A 17,472-nucleotide genomic window follows, 5' to 3' on the forward strand; every position below is an offset into this window, starting at 1 on the left:
TTTCCTGATTTAATAGACTATAATGAAGCTCCATACATAATTTAGGCCACATAAACAGTACCGATGACAACTGTCTTATTTCTATTTTCACTAATGGCGCTGTCTTCAAGGCAGTGAGGAAAAATCTTTCTAAATTCATGTTTAGAAACTATCACTTTTTGTAAATACCGCTCAATGCAGTGATATAGTCTGATGTACTGAAAGTCAATGTTTCTGCATGTTAAAGAAATAAAGTTTTTTCAATTTTGAGGGAGACTTTTTCATATTTTCATGTTTGTTGCACAAATTACATGCCGAGCATTTTCATGGCTCAAGGTTCGTTCACAAGCCAAATCCTTGGCTCGCAGTCCTTATTAATTTGTTTGCTCGCCCACCTCTACAGTTACACTAATAAAGTGTATTTTTTCACAAGTTAATTTCAATCCGGGGTCCTCCGCCCTTTTGATTCAGTGCATGCAAGGCACTGCTATGCATAAAGAGTGGGTGTTTGCCTGTAAACCAGTAGCAGGTTGATACGTGACAAATCAGATCTTTTCCACTCCGAGTCCTGCCAGAGAGGTTCCTCTCATGAAGAACAGAGGCAGGTTACCTCGATGGCAGGCACAAGAGTGCTCCCATGCATGCAGTGTGACTAATAGTGCAAGATAGATCGAAGCACATTAATCAATCACAACTACTGGAGCTTACTGGAAGTCGTATGGTGATTGGCATGTTTGCTGGAGACCTGTTACTGTCAGTGAAACTGACATTTACAAATATTTATAGACCAGGAAGGGATGAAGAGGGTGTAGCATAACCACCACGACTGCCAACTATGTCTGGACCAGGGCAAATTACTTCATTTTCCCTTGCCTTAAAAAATGTGTAGGCCAAGTTTGCGTTAAAAGCAAAAATAAATAATTAAATGAATAAAAAACTAAGATGTAACTGTTCCCTAAAGGTGACACCTGGCTTGAAGGCTCCATGATGGAAGTCAGGAAAGCCCCACTGAACGCCGCACGTCCTGGGAAATCAGCCACAACCCCACTAGACCAGTACAAAGGTGGTGATAGCTGCTTAAATGGTCCTTCAAATACCCACCATCACAAAATATCTCCTGGGAGGTAGTTTACTGTTGTTTGGACTATCACCACAGGATGATCTAGAAAACTTCATGGGCAAACATTAACTACTGGGTAATTGGGGGGAGGGGTACAGTGCTGAGGCTGCAGGGACCTTTGTTAGACCCCTGCATATCCCATTTGACATATTACAATTGCTCTCAGCTAAATGCACTTGTAATACGCCAGATGGGACATCTGCCACATTTGTGGGGGAGTAGTCCATCCGCCAAACTTTAAATCAGGCCCTTAGACTCATTGCTAGGGGAACACGTAGGCAACATGTCACTTCCATATTTGCGAAATTGCTTGATGTTTGTGTGACTCCTTATACAGCCCTGTTTAGTGAGCTCTTTATTTGGTATATTTATTAAGTCCACACTTAACAACGTTGAAAGAAAAATTACAAGCCATAGATTGCAATTTGCTGTAGGCTAAAAGTCAGAACTGGCTGAAGGTGTCAAAGGTGACATCAGTGCATTTGACAGCTAAATGATTTGCAGCGGTTGCACAAATCCTTGCACCAGCTCATTTCTAGCTGAGGTTCAGGGCTTAATAACTGCCTGTGTTGGCATCAAACGCCTTCAGCACTGCCTCTCTGCTGCTCTGCACCTTAGTTGCAATGATAAACACTTTGAGAACCTGTATTATCTCATCCAAGGACACAAAGTGTCCAGAAATCTTCACTCCCCTCCTTGCAAAGATAAAACCCTTATGAATTATAGGTGAGCTCCTTCCTGTCATCAGAAACATATGACAATCAAAAGGAATGGTGGGCGTAGTTGTCCGTTTTCAAGCGTATATTCCTTTTGCGGTGTGGCTACTATGAGTGCAGCTGTCTTAGTGATATCAGGGCCCAGCAGTGTGTGTCATACTTCAGGCAACCGTTTATGGCTCATTGAAAGGAAAGGGCTCGTTTTTCGTTTTTCTGGCTTGCCCTATTGCCCATGACACCCCTACTATGCCACTAGTCATTATAATCAGTTTAACTCTAAGCTTTAAAGCAACACATACTCACCAGTGCTCATTCTCAGCCCCATTAAACTAGATTTAATATCAAATACCTTGTATTCACGGTGTAACTATTGGGCTCATAGCTTACCATTAACTCTTGTTATGGCAACACCAGCTACATCAGTTTCCCTACACAGAAACAATTAGGGGCATATTTAGAAGCCCCTTGAACCACTTTAGCACTGACTTAGAATCATTTTGTTGATGCTAAGGCGGCGCTAAGGTGGCCTTTCCTCCGTGCCATAGTTACAAAGTTGTGCATGCGCCAGTTTGTAACCCCTTGCGCCACATCATGCCTTCGCCAGACATAATGTATGTAAGGGAGGTGTTCCCTCTGTTAGGAGGCCCGAAAAAATGGCACAGTGAAATTTAAAAGATTATACTGCACCATTTGTTCTGTTATTTTTAACACCTGCAGGCTCAGAGCAGGCGTTAAAATGACGCACCCATTTAAATCAATGGGCCTCCTTGCACTTTGCGACCGTAGCGTCAAAATTTGTGATGCTAGTGTAGCAAAGCGCTACAATAGTGCCATAAATTTTGATGCCGTTGTTCTAACTATCACCATGGTGCGCCGTATCCTAAATATGGTCCACGCATGGTGGCATTAGGAGGGCGCAGAGGGACACAAAAAGTGGGTCTGCATAGGATGCAGCCCCACTTTTCTCAAATTCAGCCCTTAGAGTACTAGTATGAGTTCATCCACCCTGAGCAACGATTAATGCAATAGCAAGTTCACGCTCAAACGTATGAATTTAGTCTCAAGTCAAAGAATTCGCAAAACTGTTTTCTGCAAAATGTTTTTTAATGATCTTTGCATTTCAGAAGATATGCTTCATCTTTCATGGAGAAATTTTATTTATTGACATTTTAAAATTATAACAAGTACAGTGCTATATGGTCTACAGCCCAGGTGTTGGTATATATTGTCGAATGGTAATAAACTGTACACACAATCCACAACTACTTAACTCTATTTGAAACACCTACCAAAAATATCCTTACTGACATGGAAGTCCTAATCCATGAGTGCCTTTGTATTTCACTAGTGCATCACTGTGTGCTATGATTTGGAGTAGTTCTGTTAGGTGTTGTTGCCTGGTGATGTCTGCAGGATATACAGTACTTTCATTTACCTGGGGCAGGAGAGCTCTCTGAATTCTGAGGAGAGGAATGCAAGGAAAGGAGCCCATGCCACTGAACATGCTTTATCTGTGAAATCCGGTGGCATAGCTTCTCCATGGTCCCCACACATCTCACATTCGACTGAGCCATTGTCTGTGTTCTTGGATTTTATCCGGCCCCTATGAGTAAGAATCGTTTGGTTTGCTGCGGGTGATACTAGTGCCATGTGCTTCATCTTTTAAAGACAAAGTTAATATTGGTGGTCAAAGCGAGTTCACCGAAAAAGTCCGACGTTTACTGTCTTCACCCGAGGCATAGTTTCAATTTCCCATCTCCATTTGCAGCCAGTATCGCACCAAATCTTGATGAGACATCAAGTTGCAGAGAAGTGTGTTTCCTTGCTGTCAGTCAAGGATGTACTAGCTCTGAGTCACAGTAGGCAAATACAATAGCTGCTGCTCAGCAGCTGCGCCACCTCATTTCCCCATTGCTGGAGATTCACCTTGAAACTTGTGGTAGTGGGAAAATTAGAAGTATGTGGCACCACTTCAAGACAATGTAAACTGCTGGCGTGCGGCATGGACTACAGGAACATTAACAGTGCAGCGCAAGAGCCGTTTTCTACCCCACTGTCTTGTTTTAACATGGTCTGCTCCTCAGTTAAAATGTATTAAATATCAGTTGCACTTCTATGAGCATCATACCCTTGACGAGGCGCAGAAGTGCATTTGTGGACGGGTAGCAGGCTACTCTGTGAGAACGCTATGGCTATGGAAAGGGTCTTTGGTGTGGCCTATATGGGCAGTGTTTTGATGCTGCTTGTTAGGACAGATTTATGCTCCTACTGCATGAATTTTACTTGAAAAGGAACGAGAAATTTAATATGATGTGCAATTCTGATATGCAAAGACATAGATGGCAAGAAAGTATATAAGTGCAGTGTTCTCTTTTTGGGAAGTGTTTTGGTGTCTTATGTCTATGGCACAAACTGCTCAAACCGTGTTGTAATTAGAGTGTTGGACAACAGTGGGAGAATAGATGTGATCACTTATGAAGTTTGCTACCGCCATTAAAGTGGTTCTTATCATTTAATTTAAACTCCATTGAATATGAGCATATAAAAGTGCCCAGAAGTGAAGGGTGCTTCTTTTTGTGGTTACAAGCTTGCACCTACTACAGTGTTTGCATTGGAGTCGACCCAAGAGTGGCAGAGGAACAACATATACCACCATCAATGGTACATGTTATGGATAATAGGCAAAGGAGCAGCTGGAAGCCATAGGCATTATACACTCAGTCATAGTATGTACTCGGGTGGTTCTGTTGGAGTGTGTCTTTTAAAACCAATATTAATATGAAAACTTGCAATATATTGTGTGATGAAGCTGCATAGAAAATGTGTTAACATAAGAAAATAATGCACACGCTTGAAATGTGCCCACGGGGAGTGGCTACCAATGTATACGAAGACTAATGAAAAGGCTTATTAATTCTGAACTGTTATGCAATGATGTTTTGAATTTGTATTAGTATATCATAATTAGAGTTATCTGTTAAGAGTTTGCTTTGTTAAAAAGAAGGGCTTTAGATTAGCGAGGGCTTGGGCCTAGCTGCCTGGCCTCATATTAAACTGTATTTTCTAACGTATAGTGTGCTGTTTTCCTGAAGGATACAAAGCTGTACTTTTCCAGGAGTTATGTGTATGTAGCCGTAGTAAATTCTTTCTCATGAGAACCGGCTTGCTCAAGGCGATGTTCTTGCTAGCTGCAACAGTGTAATTTGTAACAGGTTCAAGGTTAACCGTACTAGGAGAAGACAATGAAGATACTGACTGGAGTGCAAAGTGTAATATTTTCTACCTGACATTCCAACAGTTGAAGACTTCAATAACATGGACCAATCCGTGACATGGGAACTGTGAACTGTGGAAAATTCTAGCAAGGTGCTTACCAAATTATTGGACAGAGATAACGATGCACCAAACTTTATCCAATGAGGAATTAGGGAATAGTTTGAAAGTTTTGACTTAATGTCTTTGCACAAGGAGAAATCAGCCATTCCATTTCCCCCCTTTTGAGCCACTGGCCCACTTCTTTGAGCCATTTTTCTCACAGCAGTTGCTCTGATACTTTAAACCATCCTCTACCCCATTCTTGCCTGATGCTAACTTCTCCTCTATCTGGGGGAAGTAATATGGTCCTTAGCGATGCTATCTTGAGACTTTGCCCCGTCCTATCTTTGCTGATGCCGATGAACTGATGCCCTGAGAACGAAGGCTGACGCTGCTTGATGATCTGTTGGATTGGTAACTATCTGATGCAAATTGTGATTGTCTATTTTCCTTTTCTTTCTAGGTACCAACTGCTATTTTGATAGAGGCCTTAGTATATATGTTTTCTAAATTCGTGTTCACTAAAATGTTTTGCATGAAGCCGAACACGCTAATGCTAACTTGAGGTTAGTTAGGGTGTTCACTAATCTTATACAAATAGACAAATAACTGAGTTCTTGATTTGTTGAATCATGTACTAATGAGACTCTGCTAAGTTGATTCATATTAATGATGTGCCTAAATATTGAATGAATATAGTCTATGCACTGATTAATTTGTGCTCTGATTGCTAATTAGTAGTGCTTCTGATGTGGTTTATTGATATTGAGATTAACAGACATGATATTAGATTGTAACTAATAGGCAAATAAATATCCTAACACTTAACTAAACTGGTGTGGTTATTCATGACTGAAAGGTCATGGTGCGCTCAGTTATTGATCCTTATTGATTGTTTATTGATTAGTGATTATAATTATTGATTGAATATTGATTTGTCGATTGATTATGCCAAGAAAATATTTCGTACTGGGAAGCCCCCAAACGCGGTCCAAAGGTTTGTCGACCTAAACGCGTCTCCTTGTAAGTTTACTTATTAAGGCTCTGACGCGCTAACATTTACACTAGAGAGCAACAGGGAAGCAATCATTATACAACCAGCCATGTTACATACTTCAGTAGTTCATCCAAGTGCGGTAGACAGTAAACTATAAAACTGGAAATTATACAAATGAATCTTAACAATTTTTAAGTGCACTTTGACTTCTTTCATCGCATATGGTTTGCAATTTTAACTTGAAGATATTTACTAAACTTTTCCTGGATCTCCTAGCAGTGAACATAATCTTTCCTTTTTTTTTTTTCTGCGTTCTTGGTTTTTAAGGGGATGATACTTGGATGTTTAGGAACATTTGGTGGTATGCTTCTGTGGAATATCTGTTAGAGTAGGACACTTCAGGTTCTGCAGGTGCCATATTGGGTGTGGCTGGTGTTTGGACATCTGGAGCAGCCATATTGGTTTACGGTCTAGTCTTGCCTTCTAACTTTGTACACAACGGCTGTTTTTACATAGCTGCTATGTGTCTGCTGACCATGTGCCAGAGGCAAGTCAGTCTGCATCTGTCTGTGCTCGAGCGCGACTAATTGTCAGCCACTCTGTCCATTTAGTCCTAGATATGCAAAATTGCAAACCTTCCTCAGTTATCCACCTTGCTGAATTTATGCTTGCTCTTTTCCTGTGTAAAGAGTTATTGTCCCTTTACGTTATTCAGCTGTTCAAATCAGAAAATCTCTATTTGCCTAGTTCACTTTCCTATGTTTCCAAGAGGGTAAATCAAATTCGTATTCCTCCTAATATGCTAAAAGCTATGCTTCGTAGCGTCCGATCTGCTTCCAAACTTTTTTTGGAAAATGTGGACTTCTTCCTATTCTATGTTATCCAACTGTTAGTCTCTTACTGAAAATTAGGCTTGTCACCTCTGCTTTATTTCATTTTAAAGACCACCTTTGCTGCCCACCAGTCTTATTCCCGTTTTTACAGAATTGCTGTATTGCTCTTAAAATCTTACTGTGTTCGGGGTCTTCAATGTAACGTGTCATAAGCCCATTGAACCCTCCCAAAGTTTAGTTACTATTTAGCTGTTCTTAATTTGGAGATTTTAAACTCTCACGTCACCCATGTTGCTGGACATCTGCTTGACCCCGCCACCTTTTTCACCTCTCAGTCTCATTCTGACCCTGTCCCTCATTCCTCCTCCCTGTACTAATCATTTAGCCTGTCACCATACTATCTAATTATTTTTGCCATTATTTTAAAGACCCAAGGAACTCATTTTGAGACTGATAACGCGTCCCTTTATGACTATTTTACTCACTTTGAGACTCGTTTTAGGCCAATGAATCTTTTGACCCTGATTGAAGACACCTTAGGACAAGATAGCTAATCAACATGTCAATCAATATGCAATAATGTAGTCAATATTTATTATAACAATGCACTTCACCTTAGTCAATGACATTTAATAAACTCTGAAAACACCATGACCTTGCAGTCATGAATAACCACACCAGTTTAGTATGAATTTAGTGTTATTTATTCCCTATTTGTTACAAAACTACTAGCAAGTTTATTAATCTTAAAACCAAGAAGCACAGTAGCATAGTCACAACATGGCAACTCTGATAAGATTTCATCAAAGCAAGAATCACAAACATTAGAATATAACACAACATCAGCATAGATTATCCTAAACAGATTATATTAACGCATTGTTCAACAAAGCATAGATTCAGTAATTTGTCTATTTGCGTCAGTTTATTTGGTCAGCACTCAGGTTCTTTCTTCGTCCTCAGGACCTCAGTTGATTCGCCATCAGCCAGGAACTCAGCTCAGGCAGGAAGTGCAAAAGGGCACTTCCCTCATAAGGAGGTAAAGTGTAAATGGGCAATATAAGGCATGAATGGTTTTAAGAACCAAACAGCAAAGTCTCTATTCAGAGTGACAAATTGTCTGGATCATAGCAAATCGCATCAGCATCTCCCCCTCTCCTAGCCTCCTACTCCCTAGTTCTAATTTACTTCCTGGTGTCAAGGGTTTTTATCCCATTTTCATTGTACATTCCCCTAAAATCTGGTTGGACAAGGGGTTGCGCCCCACTATCTTTAACCAATTAACATCAAATTAGCTCATCGAATTTGTCACCCTATAACAGTTCTCACGTATTTTATTGGTACTTATGATTAACGTCTTTAGCGGGTGGAATGTCCGGTGTGATTTCACAGTCTTGTGGTCCTTTGCACATCTTCGGTCAGTGGCTCCATTGTCTGTACCGGTTTAGGCGACCTTCGGATGATCTACACTGTTGCATTCAGCTAAAATGTTTGTACAAGCAAGTCGAATTTCATGAGAATGGATCTACTACAGTTACATTCAGCTTCTAGCTTTTGGAAAAAACAAGAGTTCATGTCCTTTAGCAAGTCAGCACACTGCACGTTAGAAAAATACATTTAATATGAGAGTCAGGCAGCTAGGCCTCGACTCATGCTAACTAAGGCCTAATGATTTATTAGCAGAAGTCTAACATTTAACCTTTCAATATTAGTGCAAAATCACATTTTAATAAAACATTTTACAATTATTAGTCAGTTTCATTAGTCCCCGTATACATTGGCGGCCACTCCCCGTGGGCACATTTCAAACGCATGTTATGGCAAAATACATTAGTACATTTTCTATGCGGCATTATTACACATTAGTTCATAAACATTTCATGTTAGTATAGATTATATAAGCTACGCTCTCTCAGTCCCTCCTCTGATGACACTTGTCATCACACAAACCTTTCCTTTTCAACCTTTCACTTTCCTCATGATGCGCATTTCAACATCTTGCCCTTTGTGTGAGCTTTCTCAAATTTCATTGAACATTTTCTCCCTTTCATTTTCTTCATTTCTTTTACTTCGTTTTGTCAGATTTCTTTTAATCCTTTCATTAATTTTGCATGATCCCCATAAACCCAATAAACAAATTAAAACAATCAATAGACCCCCTAATATTTTTGCAAGTACCCCATTCCAAATATTACTAAACCAAGTCCCTACTCTGGTAATTCCTTTCCCAACCTTCTCTCAAACTCCAGGTTCCTTCAGCTCCTTCAAATCTGCACTATCTCTAGTTAGGTTAGTGAGCATGCCTCTAATCTTTCTACTGTTATCCGGGATGAACGCACAACAATGGCGCTCATTAAGCATCTTACAGACTCCGCCACTCTTTGCTAAAAGAATGTCTAAATCAAGCCGGTTTTGAAGAGTCATAGCTCTTTCCGCAGCAAGTTCAGTATCCATCAGGAGTATAGCCCCTGTGAAGTTTTTCAGCATGTTATCCACAATAGAAGCCAACTTTCGAATCTTTATGGAGTTTAAGATAACCCCCCACAAATATGTCACCAACGACAGCAGCCGCTGTCTCTCTCTTTTGTCTAGTATGTTGTAATTCAGACATTTTAGGAATCTGTTTTAAGTCATCAATCTGGTAAATCTTTGGGAAAACTATTCCCAAATAACATGTCCCATACCATCCTTTAGGAAGACGGTAATAAGCATTAAGTCCACATAAATAATAGATCCCAGGGATCGCTGGATCCTGTCCATTTAACATGAACGTCCACTTACTCTGAAACAAAAACACATGCCTGCATTCTCTCGTTCCCACAAATAAAGTGTCATGCTCAGATTTCGGCCTATATATACAAAGCCTACCTACATGTAATGCATCCCATAGCTAACTTGCCCTGTGTCTTTATTGCGGTGTAAGCATAATCATTTGCATATGTGCATTTTTCTGACCCCTTTTCCAGCCTTTCTTTCAGTGCTTTGCGTCTATCATCAGTGTGATCTAAGAAGCTCTTCTCTACAGGTGTTAGTAACCAGGTTAAATTATTGCGGTGCGCATAAGCTGTCCCAAATGTTAATGTCGGCTCAAAGAAACCCCTAACTAATTTTATGCTGTGTTCTTTAGCTAATTTATTTAGAAACTCAATCACAGGCACAAAGGAAAACACCACATCTAAGTTTGAATAAAAATATTGCACATGTTCTTGGTCATAGAATCTTGTTAGCAGCAAACTACTGCTTATCCCATATGTTAGAGGCAGACTATGGTAAGTAACCCCTTCTTGTACTGATGAAGGAATCTTTCTGCACACATAACAATTCTTTGCGTCCATTGTGTCAACATACTCATTCAGCATGCAATAGAAGTCATTAGTAGAGAGTTTCCCTTTTGGATTAGTTCCCTCATGCAAGTATTTTGCATCCTGCTCAAACTTTTCCCACGGTGTTACAGTAGCAGTCTCAGGTTTTGAAGCATTGTTAGTCACTTTCTTATCCATCCATGGCATTCCCACAATCACACCTATAATTATTATTGCACACACAATACCTAAGATAGCACTTAACCAACCACACATTCTACCCTTTTTGATATTACCTCTAGTGTAAGCCATGATCTGTAGAGAATCAGATAGCAGAATAACTCAAACAAACAATCAACTTGAGGACGATGTAAAAAGCTCTTTTTTTCTTCTTCTAATGCAAAGTCTCTCTTTCTCTCTGCGAGTGTTTACAGCGTTTCACTCACTCCAGGACCCTTTTTGTCAAATCAGGTTAACAGCTTGTCATAATTGGTTTTCAGAGTCAATTCAGGTAATCAGTGTCACATTCGGTAATTTTTCAGTCTCTTTTCTCAGCTTTTCAGCTTTTAATTTTCAATTTAAATTGTAACACAGTCTCTTTCTCAGATTGAATTCAGGTGCCGTAGTATTGACCTGGTACCTCTCGATCAAAACAGAATGCCAAGAATTCTTGTTGCCATTCAGCTGTTGTTGCATATGCCCATTCAGGACCTGCGTACCTTCTGTTTGCAACTCTTTTTTCTTTTTAGTTTGCGTTCACTTTGTAACTCTCCTTCACTGAGATCCTCTTTTCTAGTTGTATCAATTTCTTCCTCTATTGTGTCTCCAGGGACCACTTTCTCTCCTGCAGCTTGTTTCTTTGGCCAGTTTTCACCTTTATGGGTTTTCTTCCTACTGGCCTTTCTGAACGTTGAACAGCGCCCTCCTCTTGTGTTATGGTATTTCCTCTTGATGGACCTGCAATCGGCTCAGGAGGAGTTAGTTCACTTTGACCTCCCTCTGCTTCTTCCCCCTCTTCTTCAGGGTCTGTTACGGGCTCAAGTTCAAACCTGTATCCGTCTGCTTCTGGGAGAACCTCTCCTTGTATCGGTTCTCCTGCTGCTTCCACTGAGATAGGCTCACTGTCACCTCTCTCGAACTCATTTACTGTTTGAGGGACTAAGCTGTCCTCAGTGGGCTCTCCTTCAGTCTCAGTTCCCCTTTGAATACTGTCCGGCCCTGAGACTTCCTTTTCTACAGTTGTTGTTTTGGACACTTCAAGTTCCTCATCAGCTGGACACGTCACCTTCTTTGTGTGACTGGCATGTATCCAGTTTGGAACGCCTGCACATTTCACAGCAGTGGTTGTTGTCAGTATTACTTGATATGGCCCCTTCCAATTCGGCTCCAAACACGACTTCCTCACATGTTTCTTGACAACCACCCAGTCACCGGCTCTCAAGGTGTGACCTGGATCACTTATCGGTGGCAATGTGTTAGCCTCCACCTGGTGAGAAAAAGAGCGGACCACATCAGCCAGACCCTTGCAGTAGTCCAACACCATATCATCCGTGATATTCACAAGAGCATTTTCAGGCACTGCGGGCAATCTCATAGCTCGGCCCATCAAAATTTCATGGGTGGATAGTCCTGTCTTCTTATCAGTTGTGTTTCTCATTGACATCAGCACTAAGGGTAATGCATCTGGGCTCTTCAAATTGGTAGCTGTGCACATTTTTGCCATTCTTAACTTCAAGGTATCATTCATCTGTTCCACTAGTCCTGATGCTTCAGGACGGTAGCTACAATGCAGCTTCTGCTCAATGTCCAATGCAGCACACAAGAGCTTAATCACCTCATTGTCGTAGTGTCTGCCCCTATCTGATTCTAAAGAGACCGGGAATCCGAAACGTGGTATTAACTCCCTAAGCAACAGCTTTGCTACTGTGAGACTCATTTCTACGTGTAGGGTAAGCTTCAATCCAGTGACTGAAAACACACACAATCACCAACACATACTTCAAGCCTCCACACACAGGCATCTCAATGAAATCCATCTGCATCTTGCTAAACGGACCTCCAGCTCTCCCTATGTGGCTCAAAGTCACCACAGTCCCTTTTCCTGCATTCATCTGTTGACAGATAATGCACCTGTGACAGATAACCTCTGCGGCTTGTCTGAATTTTGAATTGAACCAATCAATTTTGAATAATCTAATCATTGCATCTTTCCTAAGATGTGCCTGACCATGGTAAAACCTTGCAAACTGTGACAAAAGACTGTTTGGCAAAAACATTTCCCCCTCCTCTGAGACCCACAAGTCGTCAGCCCTTTGTATACATAGCATTCTCTGCCAGGAGCGTTTTTCCTCTCTGCTAGCACGGCCCTGCAGTGATCTTAGCTCATCTAATGTATCAACCACTCTTAATGCAAAGTTCAAGCATGTTTCATTTTCAGTTTCAGGTAATAATTCCCACTGATCCTTGAACGATATACAGTTCAATGCGCAAAACCTTGCGACTTGATCTGCATAGCCATTTCCCATCGACACAAAGGCGGTCATTCTGACCGCGGCGGGCGGCGGTCGCTGCCCGCCATGCGGTTACCGCAGAATGACCGCTCCGCGGTCAGGAGACCCCGGCGGCCGTTCTGGTTTTACCGCTGGGCCGGCGGGCGACCGCCAAAAGCCCGCCCGCCGGCCCAGCGGGAAAGCCCCTGCAACAAGGATGCCGGCTCCGAATGGAGCCGGCGGAGTTGCAGGGGTGCGACGGGTGCAGTGGCACCCGTCGCGATTTTCACTGTCTGCTAAGCAGACAGTGAAAATCTTTGAGGGGCCCTGTTAGGGGGCCCCTGCACTGCCCATGCCAGTGGCATGGGCAGTGCAGGGGCCACCAGGGGCCCCACGACACCCGTTCCCGCCATCCTGTTCCTGGCGGTAAGAACCGCCAGAAACAGGGTGGCGGGAAGGGGGTCGGAATCCCCATGGCGGCACTGCAAGCAGCGCCGCCATGGCGGATTCCCTGGGCCAGGGGAAAACCGGCGGGAAACCGCCGGTTCCCCTTTTCTGACCGCGGCTTTACCGCCGCGGTCAGAATAGCCCAGGAAGCACCGCCAGCCTGTTGGCGGTGCTTCCGCGGTCCCCGGCCCTGGCGGTCATGGACCGCCAGGGTCGGAATGACCCCCAAAGTCTTGTGACTTAACATGAGCATTGCATTTCACCACGGCAATTTCAAGAGGTAACTGAATCGCATGCAACAAGTCCTTAATGTTTTTGCTATTTTTCACTGGTGAACCAGAAGAGGTCATAAAACCCCTCTGTGACCATAGTTGGCAAAAATCATGCACAATTCCAAATCCGTATCTGCTGTCAGTATAGATAGTGACTTTCAGATTTTCAGCTGCGTGGCATGCTTTGGTAAGAGCAATTAATTCAGCCACTTGTGCAGAGTACTCTCTTTCAAGCCAGGAAGCTTCTAAAATACCAGTGATTGTACACATGGCATAACCAGCTCTCAGCATTCCGACTGAGTCTCTCAAGCATGAACCATCAACAAACATAATGTAATCATTTTCTTCTAACTGGGTATCTTTAATGTCAGGTCTGGGTTTGGTGCATAGTTCTGCTACCTCAAGACAATCATGTTCTACTTCCTCAGCATTATTAATCTCAGCATTTTCAACAGGAAGTAAAGTTGCCGGGTTCAATACAGTACATCTCTTGGGAGAAACATTCGGAGACCCCAGTATAATGATCTCATATTTCGTCAGCCTAGCATTTGTCATGTGCTGAGTCTTGGTTCAGGTTAACAGAATTTCAACTGAATGAGGAACCATTACTGTTAAGGGATGTCCCATCGCTATGCCTTCACACTGAGTGAGGCTTTGACCAACTGCTGCAACTCCATGCAAACAACCTGGTAAGGCTGCTATGACTGGGTCCAAAGTAGCTGAAAAATATGCTACTGGGCGGTTCGCAACTCCATGGACCTGCGTTAACACAGACAAAGAACAAGCATCATGTTCATGACAAAACAGTAGAAAAGCTTTGTGTAATCAGGCATACCCAAAGCTGGAGCCATGCACTCTCTCAATTCCATGAATGCCTCAATCTCTTTCTCTGTCATGGTTATGGTACCTGGGTCATCCTGAACTTCTTTACCTGTCAATTTCACCAATGGTTTGGAGATAATTGAGAAGTTGGGAATCCACTGACGACAGTAGCCCACCATTCCCAAAAACATCCTGACATCTCTCTTAGTTGACGGGGGATTCATTTGCAGTATGGCTGTCACTCTTTCTTTGGATATTTTTCTCGACCCTTTCTCAATCAAGTGACCTAAGTACTTCACCTCTTTCTGACAGTATTGCAGCTTCTTTGGGGACACTTTATGTCCGTTCTTTCCCAAATGGTTCAGTAAGACAACGGTGTCATACCAGCAGTCATCTTTTGTTCTGGACGCAATCAACAAATCATCAATATACTGGACTAGAGTCGAACTGAAGGGCAGTTCTAATGACTCCAAGTACTTTTTCAATATCTGATTGAAGATGGACGGTGACTCAGAAAACCCTTGAGGAATTCTGCACCAACTGTACACCTTATCCAGGAATTTGAAACTGAAAAGAAATTGACTATCCTCATGAAGAGGCACCAAAAAGAATGCTTGACACAGGTCCACAACTGTGAACTACTCTGCATCACATGGAACCTGAAACAAAATCACTGCTGGATTTGGCACTATGGGGCAGCATTTTACCACAATCTCGTTTATTTTCCTCAAATCCTGCACAATTCGGACCTTCCCACTAGGCTTTTTCAGACCCATTATTGGTGAATTACATGGGCTGCTCAATACCTCTTTCAGAACTCCTTGCTTTACAAAGTCTGCAATTATCTGCGATACCTGAATGAGGACATCTTGTGCCATGTGGTACTGCGGTACTTGAGGAAACACTGCGTTCGGTTTAACCTGTACTTTGACTGGTTCTACTCCTTTTATCAATCCCACTTCTTTTCCTGTCAGGTCCCACACCTTTTCTGTCACTGTTCCCTGCAGCTCAGGTGCTAGGTCAGTCACTGTAAGCATCGGGAATAAGGTTATCAAAGGGTATTCTTCATTTGTGGTCTCCGTCTCTAACTCTATAAACGGACCTTCGTCCCCTTCATCATCACTGTTTGTCTGCACTTCAATCCCTTCATTGGAACAGGTAATCGAACATCTTGTTTTGCACAGTAAGTCTCTTCCCAGTAGGGATACGGGACTAGAATCACAGACTTCAAACTTGTGTAATCCCTCGAAGTTACCAATCTCAAGATGGACCGGATCTGTAATTGGATTTGTCAGGAACTGATTTGCTACACCAACCACCCTTATGGTGCACCCCGAAAGTGGCAATTTCTGAACCTCTGCACTTCTGACTGCAGAGCGTGTAGCTCCCGTATCAACTAGGAATGAAACCTTGTGACCCATAACCTTTCCCTCTACATAGGGACCCCTCTGATCTACCTCTAGGGACGCTGCAAGTCTGCACTCCTCACTGTCTGAACAATCATCCGACCATTCATTGTTTATTCCATCCTCACCACGCAATGGGAACTGCTGTACTGTGTTATTTTGTCTCATAGTTTGACCTGTGACTTGTTGAGGAAGCATCACCTGTTGCTGTCCCATCGGAGCTAATGGTATCTGCATTTGCTGTCTAGGTACCATGGGAACCTGCTGTTGTACCTGCTGCATTTGTGCTGGTTGGACACGCTGCATTTGTATTTGCTGCATGTGCTGTAACCCCTTCATCTGAACCATGTTATTCTGGAAGTTCTGATTTTGGCCCCTCATCTTTGGACCCCTTATATTTTGGAATGTACCAACATCATTGCTTTGTTGAACAATACCATCCTGCACCACCATTAGGCATTCCCGCTTCCAGTGCCCCACGCCCCCACACGTGTGACATGGTGACACCTTTTTCATCCCCTGCATATCGTTTTGAACCACAACATTATTCAAGTCTGGACCGCGGTTCACAAAACCTCGACCTCGACCTCTCGGTTGCGCCTGAAACATGCAATTTCCCTGCGGTTGCTGCTGTATCATCTGCTGTACTCCGTTTCCCTGCATCCCTGCTTGTGCTGCCTTAATCTGCATCACCATCACCTTCTTCTTCAACTTTCTCTGCTTCAACTCAATCTCATCACTACAGTATTTTGCATACTGCAACACCTCATCATTCGGCTTTGCTTGCCAACAGATCAAATGATTCTTAATCATCTGGCTAATCTCTGTCCTCAACCCTTCAACGAACCTGAACACAAGATGATTCATGTCTTTCGGTTCTATGGTCTCAGTGCCACTGTAATGTTTGAACGCTTTCAACAATCTCTTATGGTACGCATGAATCAACTCTTTAGCTTCCTGTGAGGTTCAATCGATTTTCTGCCAATCAGTCACTTTCGGTGACACTTTCTGCTTCAAGAACTCAGTCACTTTATGATAATATTTCATCACCTCCTCAGATGGTGCTCCAGTCACCTTATCCCTTGCTGGCTCCTGTGTCGGCCAGTCCACACCTCTCTTGCACTCAAGCCATAAGTCGGGTGGAACTATAATTTCGAACAGGGTATTCAGGTCTTCCCAGAGACATTTCGCAAGCTTCACAAACCTATCTGTCTGCTGGTACCATTCTATCGGCTTCTCCCTCAACCTGGGATAATCATTTGTGAATGACAGAATGTCTCCTCTAGACCACGGTACATGGACTAGAACCCCTCCGGCTGTCTCTCTCATTGGTAACATTTTTATTGTCCTCGTGTCCGGTGCAGCTTTAGCCTGATTTGGTTCCGGACCTTCGCCTTTCTCTTTATCTCTTTTCTTTGCCATTCTGCCTTCCCACTTTTCTAAGGCTCCCCAGATTTGGGCGCTTTGCAGTATCTCTTCAAGATGCACTTTCATTCCGGTAGACATCTTGTGCTCAAAATCTTTAGAATCAAAGTCTAATCTGTAGCTTCTTTTCAAATGTTTAGTATTCTCAATGTCTATATTGTATTTATCTGCCAGGTTTGCCAACCTCTGATGCACCTTGCCCACTTCTTTAGTGATCTTGGGGCACAGATACCTCAATTCTGCTTCTGTGTATGACTCTAATCTGTTCGCCCCCATTGTCCCTTCCACTAGTTCCGCAGCTTCTACACCCAGTCTAACAAAATTCAGGTATTCTTCTCTTTCTGATTTA

Source organism: Pleurodeles waltl, chromosome 3_1 (assembly GCF_031143425.1).
Source record: "Pleurodeles waltl isolate 20211129_DDA chromosome 3_1, aPleWal1.hap1.20221129, whole genome shotgun sequence".
Taxonomy (NCBI): Eukaryota; Metazoa; Chordata; class Amphibia; order Caudata; family Salamandridae; genus Pleurodeles; species Pleurodeles waltl.